We start from the raw sequence: 26,589 nt of genomic DNA, 5'->3' as shown, positions 1-26,589 counted from the left end.
AAAAATACGATTAAAGCAAAGGTTAAAAAAAAAAAAAGTGAAGATGACCCTCTTTCTATCCCCAGATGACAGAGAATTTGGATAAAATTGACAAACTCCCCCAAATCCTAAGGACCCTCAATCCCCAAATTAAGAACCCTAGCTATAAGTAGTTGACAGATCTCCAGATGGGCCCTAAACTACTTAACTCATAATGAAGTGCTGCCTGTGAGTATAGATTCTCACTATTTCTACACGAAAATAATTTCATGTAATATGTATAATGTGAGCTACTACCCTCTGGGCTCTGACACTTAACACTGTAATATGATCTTTGGTAAGCTGTACAGACCCCGGTTCCCTGGACTTTAATCACGTGTGTAATGATGCCTACACCCCACGGGGTTGTTGTGAGATGATATGACACGCTTGGGGCAATGCAGGGGCACTTCAATTCGCGGCAGCTGCTTTTATGATCCTGGAGCACAGTCACCGCACCGTGGGAGGCACTGGGACACAGAGCCACAGGACACACACCTGCCTCCGGAGAAGTCAGTCTCACTAGGGAGAAAGGATAACTAGCAAGCTGAGGGAGATGCCTCGACAAAGGACGTACCGATTCTACGTAGGGACCGGTGGGTCACAGTCACGTGTAAGGCTTGCCAGTGGGGGATGGGACAAAGGGGAGGGGAGAGAAAAGTGAAAACCCATGTTGGAGAAGCAGCTAAGGGCTCTACTGGTTGATTTTAGATTGGGGGTGGGGGGTGAGAGTGAGGGTGGGCGGGAGGCTGGAAAGAGAGTGATATCAAGGTCAAGTCAGAAGACTGCCACAATAGTCCACACAGGAGATGGAGGACACCGTGAGGCCACGGCAGGGGAGGGAACCAGGGGCCACAGGAGGGGTGGCAGGAAGGCGAGGGGAGCGAGAGGAGGAAGCCCCAATTCTGGTTCTGACTCTGCACCCTGCACGCAGTGCTATCCTATGAGTCACGGAGCACAGGGACAAGTAGGAGGGAAGAAGGGAATAGGGAAGGTTCTGACCATCTAGAAATGTACCGCCTGGCCACCAATTCTGTTCAGCATAGACACATCGTGCCTGCTGAGTCAACAGGCAGGCCATGTGTTGTGAATTACTGGAGTGCAAATTAGTGAACATTCACTGTAGTGATGTGTTCCCTTATAGGGAAAAATCTGCAAGATGAACTGTGCACTGAGTGAGTAATGTTAAGTAGAAGAAGTTCAAGCTTAAGCTAGGACCTAAGCCACGCATTTGTTTAGGGATTTATGCTCTTCTTGTCCTAAGAAAACACTAAGCCAGCTACACTCCAACATGAATTACACACTTCAGGGGGTTGAATTATTTAGCAAATTGCTATTTCCCTTCACAAAATGGTCTGCTAATGACTGCCACAAAAAAGCTTTCCGAAGTCACCCTCCCATCAAACATCTCTGCGAGAATCTGAAAACCACTTAGGACAGCGCAGGCCACCATTTCAAATGATTTTTCTTATTTTCAAGTCCTTTTCTTTGAAGAGCATCATGATGATAGCAAGAGCAACTAACACTCAGTCCTCACTACGTGCCAGTCTTTCTGCTATGAATTTACAAGGATGATCTCACTTGACCCTCACACCAGCCCTTTCACACGTCCCCTTTTCACAGGTGAGCACACTGAGGCAGAGAGCAGCTAAGTCCTTTATCCAAGGTCATGCCCGTAGCAGGCAGAGTGACTCCACAGCCTGCTCTTTTAACCACTGCACTCTAGTTCCTATGTTACACTGAAAATAAAAAAGGGATGTTTATTGCAGGAACTTGAAGAAATAGAAGAGGTTTTTTTTTTTTGGTTTCATTTTAAGGTAAAAACAAAAAGCCTCTGAGAGTGTGGTAGAATCCATGTCCCTCCTCCTGCCATTTACAAGCAGAGTGATCTTGGGCAAGTTAACCTCTGAAAGCCTCAGTTGCCTCACCTGAAACATTCCCTTCAAATGGGAGTAAAAATAATACCTATGTACTCAGATGAAGTGGTTCGTGTACAGCATTTAGCACAGAGCTATGCTAGTATTATATAATAAATATATAAATAAAATATATTCCACTATTCTATATGCTTTTAAAAAGCATATACTTGTATAATCTTGCATTTCAGCACTGCAGCAATTACTATCCTCATGAACCTAATCTGAGTTTTGGAGCAATATTTATATAAATGCTTTAATTATTCCCCCATTATTAGTCATTTAGTCTGTTTCCAAGTTTTTACTATTCTTTTTAATAAATTTATTTATTTATTTATTTTTGGCCACGCTGGGGCTTCATTGTTACACACTGGCTTTCTCTAGTTGCGGCGAGCGGGGGCTACTCTTTGTTGCGGTGCGCGGGCTTCAGTAGTTGCAGCACGCAGGCTCAGTAGTTGTGGCTTGCGGGTTCTAGAGCGCAGGTTTAGTAGTTGTGGCACTCGGGGTTAGTTGCTCCTCGGCATGTGGGATCTTCCCAGACCAGGGCTTGAACCTGTGTCACCTGCACTGACAGGCGGATTGTTAACCACTGCGCCACCAGGGACGTCCAAGTTTTTACTACTCTTAAATAATATTGTGATGGCCATCTCTGCACGTAAAACTTTAGCTGTATATTAAATTACTTCCTTGAATGAGATTCCCAGAAATTGGCCAATCATGTCTAAGGGTCTTCATATAATATATATGGCAAAATTTCTTTCCAAAACATTTTCACCTATTAACATTCCTACCAGCAGGGACTATGTGAACGGCCTATATAAACTGCACCCTGGCCAGGACTGGGTAATGTCATGAAGGAAAAAGAGATTTTATTTTTTAGTCTAATACAAAATGCTCTATGTATATATTAGAAATATAAATCATACAGAAAGCCCAACAGCTGAATAAACATTGAATAAATGTATAAAGAGTCATTTCTGGCTAATGGTCATAAAAGAAAAATGAATAATAAATTCTGTGTATCCTCTGCTTAAGAATTGATTTGTGAATATAAGCTGCAATTTAACTGGTCACTTATGTTAAGAGTTTTTCCTTCTCTCAGGTTATTAGTAAATGGAATTGTCTGCATTCCACAAAGATCCCCTCAAACCCAGGAACTCAGTCTAGTTACCAATTTTTAAACCTCTAAGAGAAGTATTCGTCTTACATACACAGTAGTGATCCTTGAGGACAGCATGCATTTAAAAAGCACAGTCCAAGCATTTTTTTTTCTTTTTTTGCAGTACGCGGGCCTCTCACCGTTGTGGCCTCTCCCGTTGCGGAGCACAGGCTCCGGACGCGCAGGCTCAGCGGCCATGGCTCACGGGCCCAGCCGCTCCGCGGCATGTGGGATCTTCCCGGACCGGGGCACGAACCCGTGTCCCCTGCATCGGCAGGCGGACTCTCAACCACTGCGCCACCAGGGAAGCCCATGGACTGTTTTTTAAAAAGTGGACTCTACAAACCCAACCACAAAGGAAGGAGCCCCGCAAAGCAACAGTAAATCCGGTTCTAGTAACAGAGGCTCATAAAACTAGCTTTTAAAAAGCCAAATGTTTTCTGTATTTAAGAACTTGAATTAAGATGATGCTTCCAGGTGGTTTTTAACTGTGTACGTAACATTTTGCAGAAGACAGGGCATTGTTTGCTCTGCAGCAGCCAAATCCAGTTTATGTCATTAGTATTACTATCGATAAAGCAGCAAAAAACAGCTTGGTTTTTCCAATCCCATGTGGAGGCACTGAGTGAGCAGTTAGAAAAATATTTTGACTTGTTCACAGAGAAAGTTCATATGCATTTCACAGGATACAAATGAGAAACCCCAAGGTGTCCTCTCGCCTGCACTTTTCAGCTCAGTCACCTGCATCCAGAACAAAAAAGGTTGAACCCAAAGCTTCTATTTAGAATCAACCAACTGCTACTTGGATCATAAAAATCCTCATAACGACAAGTGGTCCACCATCGGGGGAAAGGAAATTTTGATCAGCAAAATGTCAGGCAGGCAATGAGATAAGCTATACAGAGTCTAACAGGATGAAATGGCATTAACTCTGGCCCAATTTATCCCAGCATCAAACAAATCTCAGATCATTACAGACTGTAATGCCTCATTAATGAGTTAAGAAGACTTCGTTATGAAATCATAATATTCTTCCTTTAGAGAATCCCTGGCTTCAGGGTGGTAAGATCATTAAAAACCGAAAGCACAATGATGATTATCTGAATAGTAACTAACACTGAACGCTCAGTGTGTGTTAAGTATCACTCCGGGCACCCTCACGTGCACCACTTAATTCAATCTTCTCAGTAACCTTGTAAAGGGTCTTTTCCCTACTTTACAGAGAAGGAAATGGAGGCTCGCATACTAGAAGGTACTGCACACGATGACAGAGCCTGTACTTGGTTCGGGGGTTCAAACAAACTAAGCTCTTAGCTGCCTCTCATGGTAAAATCTGACTAAGTTTAACTCTGCTAGGAAAAATGAAAGTACATCCAACTGGCCACCTACAAATACCTATAACACACTACTGGGTTCTAAGTAACAATCTAAGGTTTTGTAAGGGATTTATGCCCAAGGCATCCTAACACCAAGACAATGGTGTACAAAACAGAATGTCACTGGACCCATGGTTACTACTGGCTACAATGTTTATGGGACATACACTTGATTTGGTTTTTCTTCCCCATTCAAATGAGTCCGAAAGAAGGTTGGTGTCCTGCTCACAGCATCAATGAAGTCATATTAAATCTCAGGTGGCAAGCCTGCTTAGAAATGACAGAAAAGCAAATAATGGTGATAATGTAATTTCAGTGAGGCTATAAGCTGAAAAGAATCTCAAGTGGAAACTTCTGGTTTAAGTGCCCTGGAGGACAACATGATACGGAACGAGAAATGTGTCCACCACGTAGAGCACTGGTCAGTTTCTAGAGCCAGGATGAGTAATGAAATGAGCTCCCAAATCCCTTTAAAATATGGATATGCAGCATATAATTAAATCAGTATGGATCTATCTCTATCTCTAGATATTACATCAACTGATGTGATTTAAAATACACAATTTTTTTTTAGAACATGGATATATAGTTAAAAGATTAAAAAAATAAAGAGACCCATGGCAATGAGTTTGGGAGAACGATCTAATCTTAAACCAAGACAGAAAGTTGAGGAATGGGCTATCATAAAATAAGGAGAAGCATTAGCTTGAGGTTTGACATAGAACTTTCAGAGAGTACAAATACCAGAGAGGGCCTGTGGGGATATTGCATAAATAAGCACCTCCCCTCACCCAACAGCTGGGAGTACAGATTAACCTGAGGCCAAGGACTTTTTTTGGACGCTGATAACCCCGTTCCCATACAGCCTGAAAAAGGTAGAAAGGCACTGTGCCAAAGGTCGCTGGGTCTCCTGACTCTGCCCCGCCCCTAGGCCCAGTTCCAAGGTGAGGATCCCATCCTGGGGTTAAGTTCCATCAGGAAGGTCAGTGCTCAGCTCATCCTCCAAAATGCCATTTGCTTCGCACTCTATTTACCACCCACCAACCTCCTCGGGGTTGGATGTCCTGTCCAAGAACAAAACAATGTATGGAAAACTACAGCAGAGGAGAATCATGTGGGTATTTACTCTTCAATCCAAAACAAATTCTAGGTTAAGATACCCATTACTGTGTCATAAACCAGCATATGATACTGACATCCAAGTGTCACATCTATCCATTTCAGTACCCATATCTTATCTATCACTTACAGGAATTTAGGGTGGTTATAAGTACGTGTGCCAACTACGCACAAGCGCTCTTCTTGATGGAGGGGACAGGAAACAGTCCACAACTGTCTAACTTATCTGGAATCACACACACATAGAAAGTTAATACCACAAGAACACCCAGTGAAAGACAAGAAGCACCAAAGCACTGAGCACTGTGGGGAGGAGGGAGAGATCTGGGGCTGGGATGCCCAGAGAGACTCCCCAGAGGAGTGGGGCTTGGACCAACCCTTAAAAGAGCAGTAGGTATGGGTAGGCCAAGGGATTTGGGAAGTGTATTCCAAATGAAGGACAGCATCCAAGGAGCAGAGGGGGAAGGGGGCCGCCACACTTTGGGAAGAATGAAGCGGTCACATGACTGACTGGCATGTGATATGATGCCGCCTTCACCAGAAAAGTGTCGGCAATGATTTAAAACACATTAAAACATGTGAATGCTCCATAAATGTTAAATGAATTTATTCCGAGCAGCGGATCAGGGCAGACTTCGCACAAGTGGCATGGGGCCAGGTTAGTAAGGGTTTTTACCAGGTGGAAGGCCTAGGAGGCAGAATGCTGATGGGTGTTTCAAGCTGAAGCACAGCCTGAAAGGAGGCGTGGAAGCGTGGAAGGCTACGGCAGGCAGGGGGCAGCGCACCTGGGCAACAACACCATCTCTGGGCATGCCGGTGCTCTCCCCTAGTACCTTATATACACCCACCTCTCCCGTCCGCACCACTAGCCCAGGCCGTGTTCTTCCATGTGGACTCCCAGCTGGCGAGTCCCGAGCACCCAGCCCTGTCCCCTCCCATCCATCCCCACACACTGCACCAGAGCCACCAAAATTTGCAGGCCCACTCCTGCCTGAAGCCTTTCAAAAGTGGTGTCCCTTGTTCTCTGGATACGACCTACAATCCCTCATTTGCTTAGAGCCCCTCCATCACCGGCTCACACCTGCTTCCAGCCCAAGACTGCCCTCCCCTCGTGCCCACTGCCCCGACCACACCCACCTCCCTCCACCTTCTCCTTTCTGCAGGCACGTCCTGTGCAGGGAAAGCTCCCTCAGCCTCCTGCATAAAGGTCCCTCTGACCTCACCTCTGCATAAAGGTCCTTCGCTCAGACAAACCCTCCCTGACTCCTCTTCCCCAAAGCCCCAGGTTTGGTGAGGTCCCTCTGTTTACACTCTAATCACAGCCCAGATATGAACGAACACTGAGGACCTAAGTCCTCGAGGACAAGGGCTGTGTGTGTCTGCTTCACATGGACCATCAGCTCGGTGCTGGGCACACGGGGGTGCCCACTGCATATCTGGGGGATGAGTGCTGCAGGGTCAAGAGGCTGGAGAGCAGACTGGGGACAAGATGGGGAAGACCTTGAAAGTCCTCTGACCTTTATTCCACAAGCAGTGGGTGAAAACAGCCGGGGCCCCGGGCAGCCTTGCCAGCAACGCTGCTGCCTCCATCACTGCTCCCGGCACCAACCAGTGGGGCTGACTCCCTTTATGACTTTCATCAAAGGAAGCAGCAAGAAAGGCTGGGGCTGCTTCCCACACCCCACCCCACACCGCCCCCGCTTCTGAGGAAGTCCCCAGCGCAGCAGGGCTGCCTTGCCACCCAGCGGGGCAGGAGGACACAGCTTCCACCTCACCTGCCTCGGACGTGCGGTTGGTCGGTTCATGCAGCAGGCGGCACGGTGCCCCCTGATCTGCAGGCAGAAGAGGCTCCCTCCGCTGCAGATAGGCTCTAACTCAGGGCCCCAAATTTACTCCACTCGGAAATAGGACATTCCTCCCCCTCTTAAAGGAGGGTCCTCCCCCGCCTGCCCCCACTGGCAGCCAATTCGCTGTGGCGATTACCATCACCTGATCTAGAACTTCGATGTCCATCCCCCCCAGCGCTGGCTCCTGGGGTGTGTTTCCCCTCAGCATGGACCTCAGTCGGTCATCCCACAAATACTCTTGACGCCACATCTGCCCCTGTGGAGCCTTAATCCTCGGTAAATCCAACTGGCTGAACTGACTCGTTCTGCTGAGATTCAGGCTGTCAATATGAATTCCCGGAAACTCCCTCGCCTTCAAATGTCAAGGCGCTTGTTACATGCTACAAGTGGATGAAACTCCAAACATTATGCCAAGAAGCCAGACACAAAGGGCGACATACTGTATGATTCTGTTTATATGAAATATGCAGAATAAACAAATCCATAAAGATAGAAAGATTAGTGTTGCCCAGAGGCTGCAGGGAAAGGGCGGGCAGAGAACGGCTGATGGGCACAGGGTCTCCTGTGGGGGATGAAAATGTTTCAAGATTAGACACAGGTGGCTGGAGCACCACACTGTGGGTGAACTACATGCACTGAACTGTCCACTTCAAAATGGTTAATTTCAGGGACTTCCCTGATGGTCCACGCTTCTACTGCAGCAGGCATGGGTTTGATCCCTGGCTGGGGAACTAAGATGCCGCGTGCTGCACGGCCACAAAAAAAAAAAAAAAAAAGGTTGATTTCGTAGACTTTTGCTTGGGAAAAAAAAAAAAATCAAATACTTAAAAAAAACCCTGAAAAACAACCTACTCTTTCCCCTCCCAATTCATAAAGGGAGGCTTAGCATCTCCTACTTTCCTGCCTCCTTCAAGAATTGACTGTTCAACTCCACTTCCCCCTTTACCTTCAATTTCCTCTCTCTGTAGGATCCTTTTATCAGCTGACAAATCTGTTCAAGTCTCCCCAACCTAAAATCTTTCCTCTTAACCCTATTTACCCTTGAATCTCACCTAGAACCACCTCAAGATCTCATAAAAAGCAGCCAACATCAGCCTTCACTTTTTTAGCTCCAATATTCCCTCTAGTACTGTTTCCGGCAGTAAGGCAGTCTACAGATGCTGAAACCTATGTGCTACTTCTAAAATTGACAGATAAAATATACACAAAACTTATAAAAATGAATAGACGAACCTGCAAGAGACTCTGAGGTCAAGACTGAGCCGGGCATGAGTCAGTAAAAGGAAGCTGTCAGACACCCTGGGAGCTGCATGGTCTAGAGAGACCTGAGCCACACATGGCTATTTAAATGTAAATTAAGTAAAAGTAAATGAAAAACCTCAGTTCCTCACTTGCATTAGCCACACTGCAAGTGCTCTGTGACTGGTGACTACTATACTGGACAGTGCAAAATATATCCCAGAGAAACACCTCAGCATCTGGAAGCGAGCAGCTCAGTGTGCACTGGCACCTCATTCAGACATCACAGAACCTGAGGTTATAAACATCCTGAAAAAAGTCCCTAGAGTAAAGGAAAGGGGAGGCAGATGCCGGGTTGACGAGTCCCCAGAGCAGAACTCTACATGATCAGACATACAAAAAACGCCAGAAGAACCTTTGTGTAACACAAGAATATAAAGGTTAAATGGTTAAAGAGAACAAGGTGATGTGGGGACGCGATGCAGGAAATTTTGATTAAAGCAAAAGCGCTGTCCAAAATCAGCAGTAACTAAAAAGAAAGTTAAGTAGTATCTATCAAACAGGCATGAACAAAAAGGAAGTTAGCTATTTTTAAACTGTTCCAAAAGACAGCCAATCTGAAGGCCCCAATACAATAATGTATAGATGGCAAAGAGAATGGGGGGGGAAAGAAATGATCATCTCGAACATCTAAAAAGGTATTTACGGGATTTCCCTGGCGGTCCAGTGGTTAAGACTCCATGGTCTACTGCAGGGGGCGCAGGTTCGATCCCTGGTCGGGGAACTAAGATTCCTGTATGCCGTGGCATGCGTGCATTCATACATACATGCATGCATGCATGCATACATAAATAAATAAAAATTTTGAAAAAGGTGTTTACACCACACTGAGACCTTACTCTTGATTAACTCCTTTCTGCTCTGGATTTTTATTTTACAAACTGACCACTAGGGCTTCCCTGGTGGCGCAGTGGTTAAGAATCCACCTGCCAATGCAGGGGATGGGGGTTCGAGCACTGGTCTGGGAAGATCCCACATGCCGCGGAGCAACTAAGCCCGCGAACCACAACTACTGAGCCTGCGCTCTAGAGCCCGCGAGCCACAACTACTGAAGCCCGCGTGCCGAGAGCCCGTGCTCCGCAACAGGAGAAGCCACTGCAGTAAGAAGCTCGCGCACCACAAGGAAGAGTAGCCCCCGCTCGCCCTAACTAGAGAAAGCCCGCGTGCAGCAACAAAGACCCAACACAGCCCAAATAAATAAAATAAAATAAAATAATTTTTAAAAAAACCAACAAAAAACCCTGAACACTACAGTCCTCCAGTAGAGCACCTATGCAAGCAACCAGCATATTCAGATGACATAAATTTACTTTTAAATATTATCCTACCGAAGTATGGTACTTACAGACCTACAGATACATTTATTTGATAAAATGACCAAAACCAGTCCACCTGATGAAGTTCACGTACAAAGGTGACATTCAGAGATCCTCCTGTGACATAAATCAAGAAATTTATTCAGGCAGAAGGACTCAGGAGGCAATAGCTGATGAAATAAGACACCACCACCCACCCCCATGAAGGATGTTTTCATAGCCAAGTAGAAGGTTGGTCCTTATTTAAAAATACAATAGGCTCTAGTTAGAACAGGGGTTCTCAAAGTGTAGGCCAGACACCTGAAGGTCCTTGGGTCCTTTTCAGGGGTTCTATAAGATCAAAACTATTTTTGTAATGTTGCTAAGAGATTACTTTTTCAATCTCAACTCTCTCTTCACTGTTAAGTGACCCAGAGGCTACATAATGTGTGATATCTCAAAAGATTGAATGCAGAAGCAGAGAAGAGGATCCAGCTGTCTTTCATTAAGCCAGATACCAAAGTGATGGGCAAAAACAGTCAAATGTCTGGTTTCACTCATTTCTTTTTGTTTGGAAAAGAATATTTTTCATAAAAATATAGACAATGTTATCATGTAATGCGCTAATTATTACTTTTAGATGTATTACTATTTAAAATAATTTAAAATCAATTTCTAATAGAATAAATACCAATAGATATAACCCACATAAACAAAAGCTCTGAGGTTCTCAGTAATTTTTAGAAGGTCAGGTCCTAAGACCAAAAAGTCTGAGAGTTGCTGTATTAAAAACTGCATACAGAATTTTTTCCCCTCTGTAGGTTTTATCTCTAAAAAGACATTAATTTAGCTTCTCAACTTAAAGGCAAAAATTCCAATATACCTCAAAAAGAGCCAGCTAGCAGTAATGAATAAAACGTACAATGAATATATTTTAATTTAAAGCACTCTGTGAAATAATTACATTCTTACCGGTTTCCCAGTAACTCAAATTATATACAGCAGGATGAGCTGATTTTCACATTAGTATGTGGGCTAAAACCTCTGAACATTTCTTTAGCATGATACTTCCCTTTCAAATGAAGATACTCCTCGTGGAAACTCTTATTCACCAAAACCTAAAACTTTAAGTCATAAGTAATAAGACCTAAGTATCCTGTGGCTAAGTCACATTAGGTAGTACTGCAGCTAAAATGTTATTAACTCACCAGCCAGTACACAGATGCTGAAGTGTTTACGTACATATACATACACACACATACATATGAGAGAAAGAGAGAGAGAGCTCAGAATCAGTCAAAAATTCATTTTCCGGCCACTACAAAACATCTTTTAAAACAACACACTTTCCATTTAACTATCGCCTCAGTTGTCCAATTGTCACTGGGTCCTCCGTTCTCTGATTCATGTTGCTAATGAGTCCAACAGAGCGTCAGGCAGGAGGTTTCCCCAAACTTAAAAGTGCAGCCTGCTCAGGGGAGCACATCTGCCCGGTCAGGGGCTCACCTCCTTCTCCCTCTAAATGGGGTGTCAGTGGCAGGTATGTCCCTGACATCACACAGAAATATAATTACCAACAGGAAAGCAGAGTCCCCACTGGAGGAAGAAAAGCAGGTCAGCAGAGACAGACAGAATGAATATGAATAAGAGGGAGAAAATTACAGGACACTCCCTTCTCCAAAATAAGAACCTGAAGGTGACATTTCAGAGCTCCAAGCATGACCCCCCCCATCATTTATTCCTTTGACAGAGAGCAGTGTCAACGGGAGAACAAATCCTGTGTGAAGCTTAACACTCACTTGCTATAAAGGTGTATTATTATGTCCTCCCATCCGTTGTGAAGAAACCCAGTGCTTTCAAACAAGAGCTCAGGGTGTTCACCTTAGGTCACGGCCACAGTGCAGTTATCTGCAGGCTTCTCTCTACAAAATGTTTTCTCTATTTGCTTTCTTAGTTTGGAAAACATTACAGAGAAATGCCTGTACGCCAAGCGGACTGTCTCATTAGGGGAAACAACTTGATTTCAAGAAAGAAAAAAATCATGACTGTTTCCTGGGGACAGCACAGTTGAAATGTCAATAATGGGCACTGGGGTCCAGACCAACACCTCCTCCCCCACCTCCTGCTCAACACGGCTTAACCCTGCTGCACTGGGTTGCCGGATACTGTGGGGCCTCTGTCTTACAGGGATACCAATTGATGCGAAAGACAACTCACCAGGTAGCACCCACAAATCTTATTTAATCAAATCAAAGAGCAAAGGGAAGGGAGAGCAGAAAGTTTAGTTGGTTAACTTAGAACGAATGCCATCTCGTGTTAATCTTATTTTTTCTGGAGAATGAAATGTAAGTAACTCATTGAAATTAAACTGATTTTCATGTGTGGTTTATGGACATCATTATTAGTCATAACTCATCTTCAAAGGCTTTTTTTTTTACTTATATTCAGTACAATCTTCACTGAAAACTTTTAAACTTATATTACTCGATACACTGCCACCAAGTAGAAGGACAGTGATCAGAGTGCTAAGACGGCAGCAACAGACAGGTAGGAAGGCAATGCGGTGCCACAGTAAAACACCTCTAATGTCAATACACTCTACACAGCTCCTCGGAAATGGTCCCTCTCCCATTTCTCAGGAAACAGGTTGTAACTTCAATCATTACAACCAAGTTCATTATGAAGAACAAAGGAATTCAAAAACCAAGAACTTTCAGGACTTTCAGTAACCAAGTCTAAAATAAGTATATATATAGTTCAGTGGCAAATTGATATTTTTAAAAAACAGATGTGGAAATGTTCTAGCAAGTACCATCCATTTCCCTTTTTCCAACACAAGCCAAGTTTTGTTTAGGGCTCTATCCTCCCCAGTTCAGTGGGTGAGATCTGATAGGGCCAGGACCTGGGGGCAGGTTGGGGGTGGGTAGGTAAGCGTGTGACCCTGATGACCAGCTGGGTGATAGACCAACCGGAGCCAGAGAGGCTTCTGGGAAGATGACCTGCAGCACAGGGTGAAATATGCAAGGAAGGGTCATGGATGATGTTATTTTTATTTTTTTAAAACAAGTATTTAGTATTAACTTATTTTTATTTAGTAAAAAATTTTTTAAAGATTCACAGAATTGGACTTCCCTGGTGGTGCAGTGGTTAAGAATCCTCCTGCCAATGCAGGGGACACGGGTTCGAGCCCTGGTCTGGGAAGATCCCACATGCTGCAGAGCAACTAAGCCCGTGAGCCGCAACTACTGAGCCTGCGCTCTAGAGCCCGTGCTCCGCAACAAGAGAAGCCACCTCAACGAGAAGCCCACAATGAAGAGTAGCCGCCACTCGCAGCAACTAGGGAAAGCCCGCACACAGCAACAAAGACCCAACGCAGTCATAAATAAATAAATAAATGGGGGGGGGGAGAAAACAGTCACAGAATTCAAATGGCCGCAAAAAAAATTTAGGCAAAAAACACTAAGAAAAACTTCTTAATTTTAAGGAATGTGACATACTGGATTCTTCAAAAGGGCTGCTGAGTCTCTTCACCAGAAAAATTTAAAGACAGGGTACAGATGAATCATGACCAATGACACCCAATCCTGTATCCCCAACTCCACACTCAAGGGCCAGTTTCCATCTGCTCTCTCCACCTACATACATGAGGTGCTTCTGAACCTTAAACCCAACAAGCCAAGCCTCCCTTCCTCCTGACTCCCTCCAGGTGATTTCCTGCCCAATCACCTTCCCAGGAACCCAGCCTGAAAGCACACTCCACCCCACCACCAAGAGTGGATCCCAGGCCAGCCAGGGCTTCAGGCTTGTTCACAGGCCCTGCGAGTCCAGTCACCCACTCCCCCACCGCGGCCTGCCTCAGCCTCGTCACCTCTTTGCCAGAACCATCTTCTATGAACTCCCTGGCCTCCAGAACCTCCCCTCATCCAGTCCACCTAATGCATGAATCTGTCACATTGATCTCTTAAAGCGCAACTCATTCACTCAGCAAACAAGTACTGACCGCTGTATCAGATAACCAAGGACCACAAACTTAGTGGCTTGAAACACCACAAATGCATCTTAGGGGTCAGAAGTCCAAAACGGGTCTCAATGGACTAAAACCAAGGTGTGGGCAGGGCCGCGTTCCGTTTTGGAGGCTCTATGGGAGAATCCTTTTCTTCGCCTTTTCCGGCTTCTAGGGACTGCCTGTATCACTCCATTCACAGTTCCCTCCTCCATCTCAAGGCCAGCAACACTGGGCCAAGTCTCCTCACACCCCACCCTTCTACTTCTCTCCCGCCTCCCTGTTCCATACTTAAGGACCCTGGGGGTTACCCTGAGCCCACCTGGATAACCTAGGACCCTCCCTGCTCCAGTCAGCTGATTAGCAACCTTAATTCTGTCTGCAACCTTAATGCTGCTCTGCCTATAACCCCACATATTCATGGGTGCTGGGGATTAGGACATGGACATCTCTGGGGGCCCTTATTCTGCTGACCATAAGCGCCTGATACAAGGCACCGGGAGGGGCAAAGGTTAAACACAGACTTGGCTGTCAAGCTTGTGTTAGTTCTTTGATACCAACTGTTAACTGGCTCCCGCTGCTTAAAGAATTGAGCCTAGGGCTTCCCTGGTGGCGCAGTGGTTGAGAGTCCACCTGCCGATGCAGGGGACACGGGTTCGAGCCCCGATCCGGGAGGATCCAACACGCTGCGGAGCGGCTGGGCCCGTGAGCCATGGCTGCTGAGCCTGCGCATCCAGAGCCTGTGCTCCGCAACGGAAGAGGCCACAAAACGCCTGCATGCCGCAAAAAAAAAAAAAAAAAAGAATTGAGCCTAAACCACTTAATCTGCTATTAAAGCCTTCCATGATTTCGAAACACTCCTGCAGGATTATCTCACACTACTTCCCTGAAGTACCCTAGCGCTGTCCTCAGCCTGCAGAACCGGGAGCACCCAACACACCGGCTTCTGCTCCACAGCCACACGCACACCGCACTCCAGTCACACGCCACCTGCCCTCTCTCTGCCTTCTCTGAATGCCCACAAAGCCCTGTTGCGCCAGTTGGCCATTCAGCAGTGACACAAAGGGTTCAGGCAGAGGGATGACCCTGAGCCAGCTGTGTGGCCCGGGCATGCCACTTGACAGCCTTGCTTTCATCATCTGTCAAGTGAAAAGCAGCCCAAATTATTCTAAATCCGTTCCCAGTTCTACGAACTGGGGGGGTTTGTATCCATTTTTCTCTCAACCCCCAAAGTCACTGTCCAATCAAGGTCACCATCACGTCAACTGGATTAGTGCACTCCCTCCCGATAGAGGGTCCCTGCCTCCAGCCTTGCATTGCTCCCCACTCCCCAAAAAGCATCTTTCTAGGTTACTCACCTCAAAACCAGTTAAAGGCTCTTAGGAAAATGTCCAAACTCCTCAGGGTGGCCCCAGACCCCTGCTTCCTCCTTCGATTTTCCTATCAGTTCCTCACGTGCTACCTGCTTCCTCGCCTCGGTGCCTTTGCCTGAATGCCTACTTCCTCTTTCCACCAGGCAGATGTCTGCTTGTTCTCCAGGCACCCTTCCCCGGCCCTCCCGGTCTGATTTACGCGTCCTTCCCGTCTGCGCCCATAGCACCCCACACTACGCTCTCCGTTCTCATCACCGTGGTAGTCGTGTCTGTTCCCCGTCAGGATCCTCCACACTGCAACTTCCACACGGGCAGCACCGTCAGTCAACCTCATCCACCACCCTAGGTACAGACTAGGGGTGGTCACCCAAATTCTGGATAGAGCAGAAGGACCTACTCACAGCCACCCAGAATCAAGATGAGATTTCCCGGTCTGCCTTGCAGCGTCATGTGGCTGCACGTTTAAAATTCTGGCCAAGCAGACATAAGCAAAATTGTCTAGGGGCAGTTTCTGGGAACTTCCCTAAGAGAAAGCACAAATGAATCCTCTGTCCTTTCTGCCTCTGTCTCTTCCTCCATCTTGCTGCCTCTAAGCCTTACACACAGTGAGCTAGGAGCCTACAGTTGGGTCATACCTGTACCTTTCTCCAGCCCTTTATGGGAAATACAATACCTTGTTTTGAGATGCCATTATTGGAACCATTACTATTTTGGAATCCCTGTCGCCTGCACTCAAATTTAATTGCAACACACACAGCCATATCCACAGCACCAATAATTATCTGTTGCATCAAGTACATACCTCACCTCTTCTACTGGATTGTAATCTATTTGTCAGTAGGTGTATTGTCATGTGTCTCTGCGGGATTCATGCACCCGAGCAGAGGGCAGCACACAGAACTCCTCTACGGTGAATAAGTGTGGATGGTCAATGAATTGATGACCACGTGGTTTCTGATGCAGACAGACTCAGTCCAAGCTACACGGGGCTACCTTAACCTTGGCTCACTGCTGTGGTCAACCAAAATAAAGTTAAAAAAAGAGTGTCTACACCACTATGTATAAAATAGATAACTAATGAGGACCTCTTGTATAGCACAGGGAACTCTACTCCGAGCTCTGTGGTGACCTAAATGGAAAGGAAATCCAAAAAAGAGGGGCTATACGTATACGTATGGCTGATTCACTTTGCTGTACAGCAGAAACTGACACAGCAGTGTAAAGCAACTATACTCCGATTAAAAAGAAAAAAAAAAGTGTCAGTTTCTACCATTATTTGATCAAGGAATAGTTCAGAGCCTAGACACCAGAGTTCATTCTCTTCCTTCCTCGGGCACAGGGTCACCAGTGTACTCTATCACTGGCTTACTCCACCTAAAAGCTCTACAGGGTAATATGCAAATAAGCAAGGTCCTTTAACACAGACATTAAAAAAACATCCTCTGCTCCTGGGCAGGTGGGATGTCTAGCAATTTGCTCTACTCCCTCAGCCTGGCTGGGGGAACAGCAACCCTAAGCAGGGAAACCAGTGCCCCAGAGCCCGCTTCCCCAGGTGGGCCCCTCATCTGTGCAGTGTTACGAAGTCTCAGGCCTCTCAGGCTACTGAGGCATATTCACCTTCACACAGCCATAAGCACAGGTTACAGAACTGATCGTACGTGAAAGGTACATATGTAGAGACATGCGTGCAAGTAATTGGCAGATACCTACTCCATGCCAGACAGTACACAGGTTCCAAGGATACGTGGGGAGCGTGCCAGGCGCTGAGCAGGGACAGAAGGAAAGCACTCGTCATCCTCACTTGACGAATGAGGAGACTGAGACACACAGAGGTTAGTCAGTCATGTATAACCAAGGTTACACAAGCCGGAAGGGGTGGGAACATCTAATTGAGTCAAATGCATCAAAGGTTCTAGGCTGTATGAGTTTGACTTACAAAGAACAGGGCCTTTTCTGTTATTTAGTTTGCTTTGCTTTTGTGTTTCTGTCGGTGCGGAGCAATTGAGGAAGCATCCAAATACAGCCTACAAGGCACATCTGGGGAGATGTGAGTCTGTGGTGTGTGCAGAGTGAAAAGTGCCGGCAGAAAACTGGACGCTGGATCAAGGATGGCCCTAACAGGGAGTAAACGAAGGTGTTAGGGTGGAGCGCATGATCCCATTAACCTGTCACAAGACCTCTGTGACAGCACAGTTGGGAGCAGAACACAGGGAGGCAGGAAGGAGGAGGGGGAAACCAGGCACCTAGGAAGGACTGGTGGGCTGCGGACAGGGCAGAGCCCGAATGGACATCTGGTGACTTGACGGTTGGAGGGAGCGGGGGAAGGATGCAGCTGACAGGAGAAGGACCCAGGCAGTGCTGCCAGCCTGACGGCCTGGGCACACAGGCGATGGCGGTGCTCCTGGCCAAGCTGGACAACAGGAGACAGGTTTGGAGGGCAACCAGGTGAATCAGCGGATGAGAAGTTCTGCACCTGGAGCCGTGCGGCGCCCTCATGTCACTCTGGCTGCAGATCGTTCTCCTCCCAGGTCACTGTAAGAAAGTCTTCCTACCCTCCTCCGTTGTTGGGACGCCCTTGTTAACATTGTCGGCTCACCTGCATCTTTCTGCCCGGGTGGGCTTTTAAGGCTTCTAGGCGTTTGTACGCTTTTGGTTTAAAACCATGGGGGGAGGTATGGAGCCCATTGCTGGCAGGTCTTTTACTTGCTGATTGTGTATTTCTGGGGCTAGATTTTAAAGCAGGCCTTTTGGTTGTTACTAGGAAGACATGTTAGGGAAAGAAAAAAAAAGTGACTTTTGTCAAAAGCTAAATGCTTGAAAAACTGACCCAATTAATACAAGTTTTAGGTGAAGTTCTTTGAGACACAAAGGGAGGTAGGATGTGTTCTTGGAAAGGTCTTTTCAGATTCTGAAAGGCTTTTCAAAGTGCAAGCGTTGGGGTATCCCTGGTGGCACAGTGGTTAAGAATCCGCCTGCCAGTGCAGGGGACACGGGTTCGAGCCCTGGTCCGGGAGATTCCCACATGCCGCAGAGCAACTAAGCCCGTGTGCCACAACTACTGAGCCTGCACCCTAGAGCCCGTGAGCCACAACTACTGAGCCCACATGCCACAACTACTGAAGCCCATGCACCTAGAGCCTGCGCTCCGCAACAAGGGAAGCCACTGCAACAAAGAGTAGCCCCTGCTCACCACAACTAGAGAAAGCCCGCATGCAGCAATGAAGACCCAACGCAGCCAAAGATAAATAAATAAATTTACTTTTTTTTTTGGCAGTACTCGGGCCTCTCACTGTCGTGGCCTCTCCCATTGCGGAGCACAGGCCCCGGACGCGCAGGCTCAGCGGCCATGGCTCACGGGCCCAGCCGCTCCGCGGCATGTGGGATCTTCACCAACCGGGGCACGAACCCGTGTCCCCTGTATCGGGAGGCGGACTCTCAACCACTGCGCCACCAGGGAAGCCCTAAATAAATAAATTTAAAAACCAATAAATAAATAAAGTGCAAGCGTGGAAAAAGCTTGTGGCGAAGGGGGGCAAGAAAAAGCAGGTCCAGAAGTTTACTCTTGACTGTACCTGTCCTGTAGAAGATGGAATCATGGATGCTGCCAATTTTGAGCAGTTCCTTCAGGAAAGAATGAAAGTGCATGGAAAAGCTGGGAATCTCAGAGGAGGTGTTATAACAATTGAAAGAAGCAAAAGCAAAATCACTGTAACTTCCGAGGTGCCTTTTTCCAAAAAGTATTTGAAATATCTCACCAAAAAATATTTGAAGAATAATCATCTACGTGATCGGTTATGCATAGCTGCTAACAGGAAAGAAAGTTATGAGTTAACGTTACTTCTAGATTAATCAAGATGAATAAGAGGAGGAAGATGAGGACTGAAACTCAGTTATCTGGAGTATTTTATATGAATTCTTAAATAAAATTTAGGAAAAAAAAAAAGAAATGTCGGGCTTCCCTGGTGGCGCAGTGGTTGGGAGTCCGCCTGCCGATGCAGGGGACACGGGTTCGTGCCCCGGTCCGGGAAGATCCCACATGCCGTGGAGTGCCTAGGCCCGTGAGCCATGGCCGCTGAACCTGCACGTCCGGAGCCTGTGCTCCGCAACGGGAGAGGCCACAACAGTGAGAGGCCCACATACCGCAAAAAAAAAAAAAAAAAAAAAAAAAAAAGAAATGTCTGAGATGGACAGTGGGTTGGGTGGGTGGGTGAATACTTGGATCCATGGGTTAAGTAAATCACCCGCTGAGATTGGTTTTCCAACAGTACTTTGCAACTATTCACCTACACCTTGAATTTCGGGAAGCGCTTTAAAATATGCCAGTCCCATTTCCTAAAAGATGGTAAACTCAAGCATGGAGCTCTGTACCAGGGCTCCATGTAGAGCGCCCACCTCACTCTGCACTCGCAGCCACCTTCCTCTGGGTCGCTGAGCCTCTTCCAAATCTACCGCGCCTTGCAAAGAAAACAAAAAGGATCTGCCATAACAAGCCCAGTACATACAGCATTCTCCTGGGTTCACGAAGTCCTGAAACACTGTCTTGAAGGGGGTATTTGGAGAAGCTCCGACCTGTTTCACAGGACAACCGCCTTCCTGGCTGAAACAAACTTGCAGACAATGCAAGGCCGCACAGATCTGGATATGAGATCCTCTGCAAGCCTCTAACTGGTCCCTTAAAGACCCAGCTTAAAGAGGCCGAGCTCTACTTCCACCCCGTTTCTAACATACAAATCAGACTGCAGTTGCAGATAGCTGGGAGACAAACATTTAAGCGGCTTTTAAGCAACATTAAGCAGCTACTTATAATTCTAAATCTGACTGCAGCCTGATATGATTACTTGATTAACTGACGTGATTACTTGAATATTCAAAATAAATTGTCATGGTCTCCAAGCTAATTCATACAAAATACACAAAGGCAGCGTTACAGCCTTGGTTGAAATTAAAAGAGGGTGGAGAAACATAATTAACAAAGATAAGTTATGTACCCCCCCTGGAGAGAAAATGTCTTAGATTTTAATTCAAACCTGTGTAACATAAATAAGGGTGTGTCACGAAAACACATTTCTTTTTAAAAACTCAATCTAAACCTCCATATTTTATAACTGTTGTTCAGGTGTGTGTGTGGGGGGGGGGTGGGAATGGGAGGAACAGGCAGAGTTAAAATGTGTTTCCAAAAGAAAAAAGCCTGGTACGATCTGGCATTTTTAAAAGCAAACACAACCCAGCAATCAATCTATCATGTCCTCTACAGAGTGTCTAAAGCCAACAGTTATTTTATCACCTGGTAACATTCCATGTTAATATATAAACAATTCTGTGAATTTTGTGATCCTCATATTTTAGGAATTATGGTACTTAACAGCCATCATAATGTTGTCAGACCTAGTGACCCACACCCAGAAAGAAAACGAGGAAGTCCTAAAACAGTAAGAATCCCAAGAGGACTGAAGGGCTGGGGGAGATGTTATTCTGAACAGCCCGAACAAGCAGCCTTTAACCAGCCCTGTGTCAGAATGACCCAGATGTTCTCAAAACACACAGGATGTACACCTCTACTCAAGGGAGACCAGACAATCCGCAGACGGAGGCTGCCTGGAGGATGTGGGTGCCCTTCCCTCCCAACCCACACCCCTCAGGTCTTATACACCTTGTAGATCAAACCCAGGCGGTGCTGGGGTCAGACAAGGAAACCGACGCTGGATGCCCTCAACCAGTCTGGGTTTGAACCCGGCCTCTGTCACCTGCTAGCTGGGAGGCCTTGAACAAGTCACTTAACCTTTCTGTGCCTTAGTTTCTCATCTGTAAAACTGAGGTACCTACCTCATGGGGGGATTTGGTGAGGCCAAAATGAATTGACAGATGTAGAGCACCTTAGAAAAGCGCCTGGCATGTAGTGTATTCAGCACCCACAGAACAGCCTCATTCTCGTCATAAGTTGCAAACATTGCCCAACTGCAGTGTCATTTATTCTTCTGAAGAACATTATAACAGAAGATTGAGTCAGCTGAGTAAACAATGCTTCAGTGAACATCCTATCCAAGAGAGGGATTATTTTTTAACTACGCTCATCAAATTAAGTCAGTCCCCTACTTAACTTTTATGTATAATACCGATAGTCTGGACACCCTCCAAAGGAGGCACAGGTATTACCACCTGCAAGTTCTACACAGAAGTCTCAGAGGTGCAGTGACTGGCCTGCCGGAGCCTGCCCAGCCTTGTGGGGCAGAGCTGGGTCCCTATCCTGTGCAGCTGCTAACCTGAAAGGCCTCTTCGCCAATCCCCTTCCTATAGCTTTGCTAACTTTAAAAAAAAAGCACAGTAGATGCTCTTAATAAATGCACCTCAGATCCACAGTAAAGCTAAACATTCGGAAGTTTTGTAAGAAGTAAGCTCAAATTTTCACAGAGGTACATATCAGCTCACAAACAGGGCAGACAGAGGTGCCAACAACTCCTGTAGATATTAAGGTAATGTATTTCTTCTGCCAAAACCTGAAGCAGAGGTACCCCGTACGCTACCCTCAAGGGACGTACAGCGCACGGCCAAACTTCCCAGGGAAGCAAATGAATAATCATTGAATTCGGAGTCATAAGAACTCTTCTTTGGGGAAGGAGAAATTCACATTTACTCTGTAGGAGTGCGTGCTATCCCAAGACAGAAGGAACAGGTACTCTGGGGTTCAGAACAACTCAGATAAAATAAGGACCAGAGTGGCCAATTCTCCAGTGTGGCTTTAATTAGGTCTGTTTAGTATACACTTATCAGAGATTAGCTCTGACACAGTAAAACTGTTGACAATGGGGAAAGAAAAGGGCAGAGGGCATGTGCTAGCAGGAGGGCGTGAACCTAGTGTCAGGACTGTCCTTTGAAACTGCAGGTGTTTCAAGAAGATGGGTCTTCTAGGGGCTTCCCTGGTGGCGCAGTGGACGGGTTCGTGCCCCGGTCCGGGAAGATCCCACATGCCGCAGAGCGGCTAGGCCCGTGAGCCATGGCCACTGAGCCTGCGCGGCCGGAGCCTGTGCTCCGCAACGGGAGAGGCCACAACAGTGAGAGGCCCGCGTACCGCAAAAAAAAAAAAAAGAAAAAAGAAAATGGTTATTCTAACTGCAGAAAGCATGAGAGTCCCAGCACTAAAAATCTTAAGTGAAAAACTATTTCCTAAATCCCAGTCAGCAAGAAAACATTCAGCAAACAAAAGGTACCAAAGTCTAACTTAAGATACAAGGAATACTGAGACATCGCACACAACTGTGCTTTAAATAGGAAGCATGAGGATTCAGTCTTCCTAAAAACTCACCAAGTATGAATATTTTCAATCCAGGGGCCACACAATTCCAAAAGCAAATGCATAAGTCAAATAAAAGTGTCCCCGTAGAGGAAACGTGCCAGTGGGAATCAAAGAGCTTGGTAATGATAACATTTATGGGTTGAAATCGGGATCAGGTGGGAGGAGGGATTCTATGACAGAAACTCAAAATGAGGTCAGTCTACCTTCCTGAACAACTCACTCTGCTAGGCTGGAACATCTCCAGCAGTTACGATTAACCTCTTAAGGAGAAAACTGTAATTTCCATCACTGATTCTGACATCTACCTTACTGAGACCTAAATGACTTCAACTTTCATTCTCTATCCCTGGTCAAACAGAAACAAAGGATTTGCTCTCAGCAAAAGTGAAAATAAAAAATTTTCGTTCTGAGACGGACTTGAAAATCACCTTGGTGTAACTGTTTATTTTTAAAGAAAGGGACCAATGCCCAGAGTTGATTTTCTTAAGGCTGATGGCAAGTTTAGGATAGGGAACCAGGGCAGCCGGGCTCTATACAAGGATGAGGCACTCTACCTGAACCACTGTGCCTTCCAAACCTCTCAGATTACTTCCGTTTTAATAACAAAGAAATATGCGTGTGCTTTACCATAATCCTGTATTAGGAGGCAATGTTTATTTTAGTATCTCTTACGTGAGCTGAGGTAACTCAGTGGGTGAGAGGAACCCAGAGGCCTTGGTTCTCACTGCTGGCTCTGCCAGCAACTGGCTCCATGAGCTTCAGCAATACTGAGACTTTACTTTTCTCACCAACAATACGTCATTAAAAGCTGGGAAGCATCCTGATTTCAGTAATATTAAAATGAGAAAGACGGCTTGTGTGATTTCACCATGCCACTGACTGTAAGCTGCATCTCTACCCAGATATGTGAAAATGTGAAAAACTGCCTGAAAACGGATGAAATGTGGTGGAAACACACACCTGTAAAGTGGAGGACAAACACCAGCTGCAAAGAGGACCGCGGGCCCGACGGGGAGAAAGGGCCTGTCTGGATGGAACGTGGGCCCTTAAGATGTTTCCACCTGAGGACAAAGCCTCCTCCCTCTTACCCCACGACACCGCATTTCTCCTAACTCCCAGGCCTGAGAGCGCCCTTCCTCTTGCTGGCCCTCAATCCAGCTGGTCTCCAAGTTGCGTAGATCTTGTCCTAGAAACAACCTCATGTGATTAGCTCGCTGCAGTCTGTGCTCATGGCTGTGGCTCCAGGTGAGGCCTCACCACTGCCCTGGCCTCCAACAGCCTCCCAGTCCACCCCCACACAGCCCCGGTGTCCGTCCTCGCCAATGCCCGCCACGTACTCCGACCACACTCATATTCTTGGAACACAGGATTCACAACGCACTCCTTCTGGTTCAAAAGCTTCAGCGGTCCTGTTACCCAACATCTCAGGAAAGACAGCAGGCTACTGGGTCAAGTCCACCCAGGCTGGAATGCTTTGTGACCTTGGGCAAGTCTAAAACTTCTGAGCCTCCATCTCCTCATCTGTTAAGTGGGAATGCTCACAGTACCAATTAACAGTACTTGAGATAAACCCACATAAAAGGGCTCAATGCAGAGTTTGATATGTATTAAGTTTAATAAAAGTGAGCCCCCCCCCTTTTTTTTTTTTTGCGGTACATGGGCCTCTCACTGTTGTGGCCTCTCCCGTTGCAGAGCGCAGGCTCAGCGGCCATGGCTCACAGGCCCAGCCGCTCTGCGGCATGTGGGATCTTCCCGGACCGGGGCATGAACCCGTGTCCCCTGCATCGGCAGGCGGACTCTCAACCACTGCGCCAACTTGCCTTTCTAACCTTTCTTTCCACTTCTGCCCTATTAGCTTCAGGCAACTGGGCTACTTGCTTTAATGCCCAATGATTCACTTGTTTGCTCTCCAAACTCCCTCTCCTAGAATGCCCACCCTCTGACCTCTGTGCGCCCATAAGATTCCTCTGTGACAGGTAAAGTGAAATTCAAATATTGATTCAGTTCTGTTTCATTTAATCCAATCATCTCTTTGATGGGGCCTGACATCCTTGGAGGCCCTTATAGCCGACACACCCCCATGTCCACAGAGGCCCTTCCTGAAAGTGTAGTTAGCAGCCAGGTAGGTGAGATGAGATTTAAATCCACTTCCTCAGTTTGGGATGGGCCCCAGGTTATCAGATTTCATTGCTTTAGTTATTACTTCAAGTAACCAAAGCCAAAATCAATCACCTCAAGGCCAAGGACCCTCTTTGGAAGGTGGTGGGAAGGGAAGTTCCCACATGAGAATATGGTAACAAGGGGTCCAGACTAGCTGGCAGTCATCTTGCAAAATCAGCCTATGGACATAAACAACATCTGAGGAGACTTCAGAGAAACAGAGCAAAAGTTCTGCCTATGGGACTTTTCAGGACGGATGGTCATTTAAGCCCATCTGCATTGGGTTTTCTGTCTCATGCACGAAAAACAGGCCCATCAGTGCTAGGCACTGATACATCTAACATGGTGAGCTCTGCCATAAAGCTTTCCCAGAAACAGTGAGACAAGCCCCCTGGAAATCTGTTTCTGATACCCTTCTAGTAGAAGGTGCAGATTAAGTATGGGTATAAAAGGATTAAAGTGTAAACTCATTCAGGAAGCCCTTTGGAGTCAGAAACTGTCCTTCAGCTTTGTATACAACCTCTTCCCCCAAGACACACACACACAGTACACACTCAGTAACTGACAAGTCAATTAATTAATAAAGAGAGTAAATCAAATGTGGGCTAAAAGGAAGGAACAGACTTGACACAGATTTAAAAATGGCAAATTGTTAATCTTGGATGGCTCGAAGATGGACCTTTAATCATGAGGTTAGAGTTTTAAGTTACAGAGTAACAGAGTTACATAAAGGGCAGAGCCCACTGACCAAATCCTCCCAGCAGCAAGGACAGAGGAAGGAGCATGTATGTTACAGAAGACAGAGCTATGTGATTTGGACAAGTCACTTGGCATCTCTAGGCCTTAGTTCTCATTCTTTATAAAAGAGGTAGGGGATAGCACTTCTCACAGGGAGGCTGTAAGAATTATGTACGGAAAGCAACTATTAATAGGAAGGTGCTCACATCAGTAATACCTGAAACTGAATGCATGCAAAGACAGACCTATTTTGGGAACTAACTAATGGAAAGATTATCCCATCAGTAAAAGAGTTGGTAGGCATAAAAGAGGTATTAGACTTAATTACAAATTTTCTTAGGGGAAGGATGTGGCCCCGAGTAAGAAAGAAATAAAACCATCATTCACACTCTCTACTATCTACTTAGGCATCAAAGTCACCCTAAAGGAAAGTAAACAGTTTTGCCTTGATTTGTATAATTCAAGTTGGAAATAAGACACCCAAGTACCGATACTCACTCCTACAAACAGGAGGGCAATCAACCGTTATGCTAAGAGGAAAAGAGGGGGCAGTGGAAAAAAGATCCTTGCAGACATCCAAAAATTAAGAATTCTGACACCCCTCCCGCACAAAAAAGAAAAAGGAAGCTCAGTCGATCCCAGGGAAGGAGATAACTCACCTCATTTTCAAAAGTGACTTTGCAGGAATGCTGGCATTAGTGTCTGTGAAAACCTAGTTTTGAATATTTTCCCAGTTACTTGAGATTCTCCAGCTGTATCCTTGGCCACATCCCCTAAACCTCACTTCCCCTTCCCCAAGAAGAAAAATAAGTGAAGAAGAAACATTTATCAAACCACTATTTGGCAAGCCCCATGCTGGGCACTTTCAACTGTGTCATCTCTTGGAATCCCTAACAATTCTGCAACGTGAAACCTGTGGACAGACGAGGAAATTGAGTCAAGAGGGTGAGGACAGTGTCTGAAGTTATGATGTACTTTTCTTGAAAAAAAATCTG

The 26,589-nt window shown here is 46.1% G+C and overlaps 1 protein-coding gene and 1 pseudogene across 2 annotated transcripts in view; one reads left to right on the top strand and one right to left on the bottom strand.

The window, feature by feature from the left end:
- The window catches only part of ELOVL5 (ELOVL fatty acid elongase 5), a 69,990-nt gene that overhangs the window by 41,602 nt on the left and 1,799 nt on the right, over nt 1-26,589 (bottom strand). The window lies entirely within an intron of this gene.
- LOC137232886 (large ribosomal subunit protein eL22 pseudogene) lies at nt 18,068-19,288 on the top strand (annotated as a pseudogene).

Source organism: Pseudorca crassidens, chromosome 10, assembly GCF_039906515.1.
Source record: "Pseudorca crassidens isolate mPseCra1 chromosome 10, mPseCra1.hap1, whole genome shotgun sequence".
Classification (NCBI taxonomy): domain Eukaryota; kingdom Metazoa; phylum Chordata; class Mammalia; order Artiodactyla; family Delphinidae; genus Pseudorca; species Pseudorca crassidens.
The sequence above is the reverse complement of the archived record's forward strand: the minus strand, read 5'-3'. Positions and strand labels throughout refer to the sequence as shown.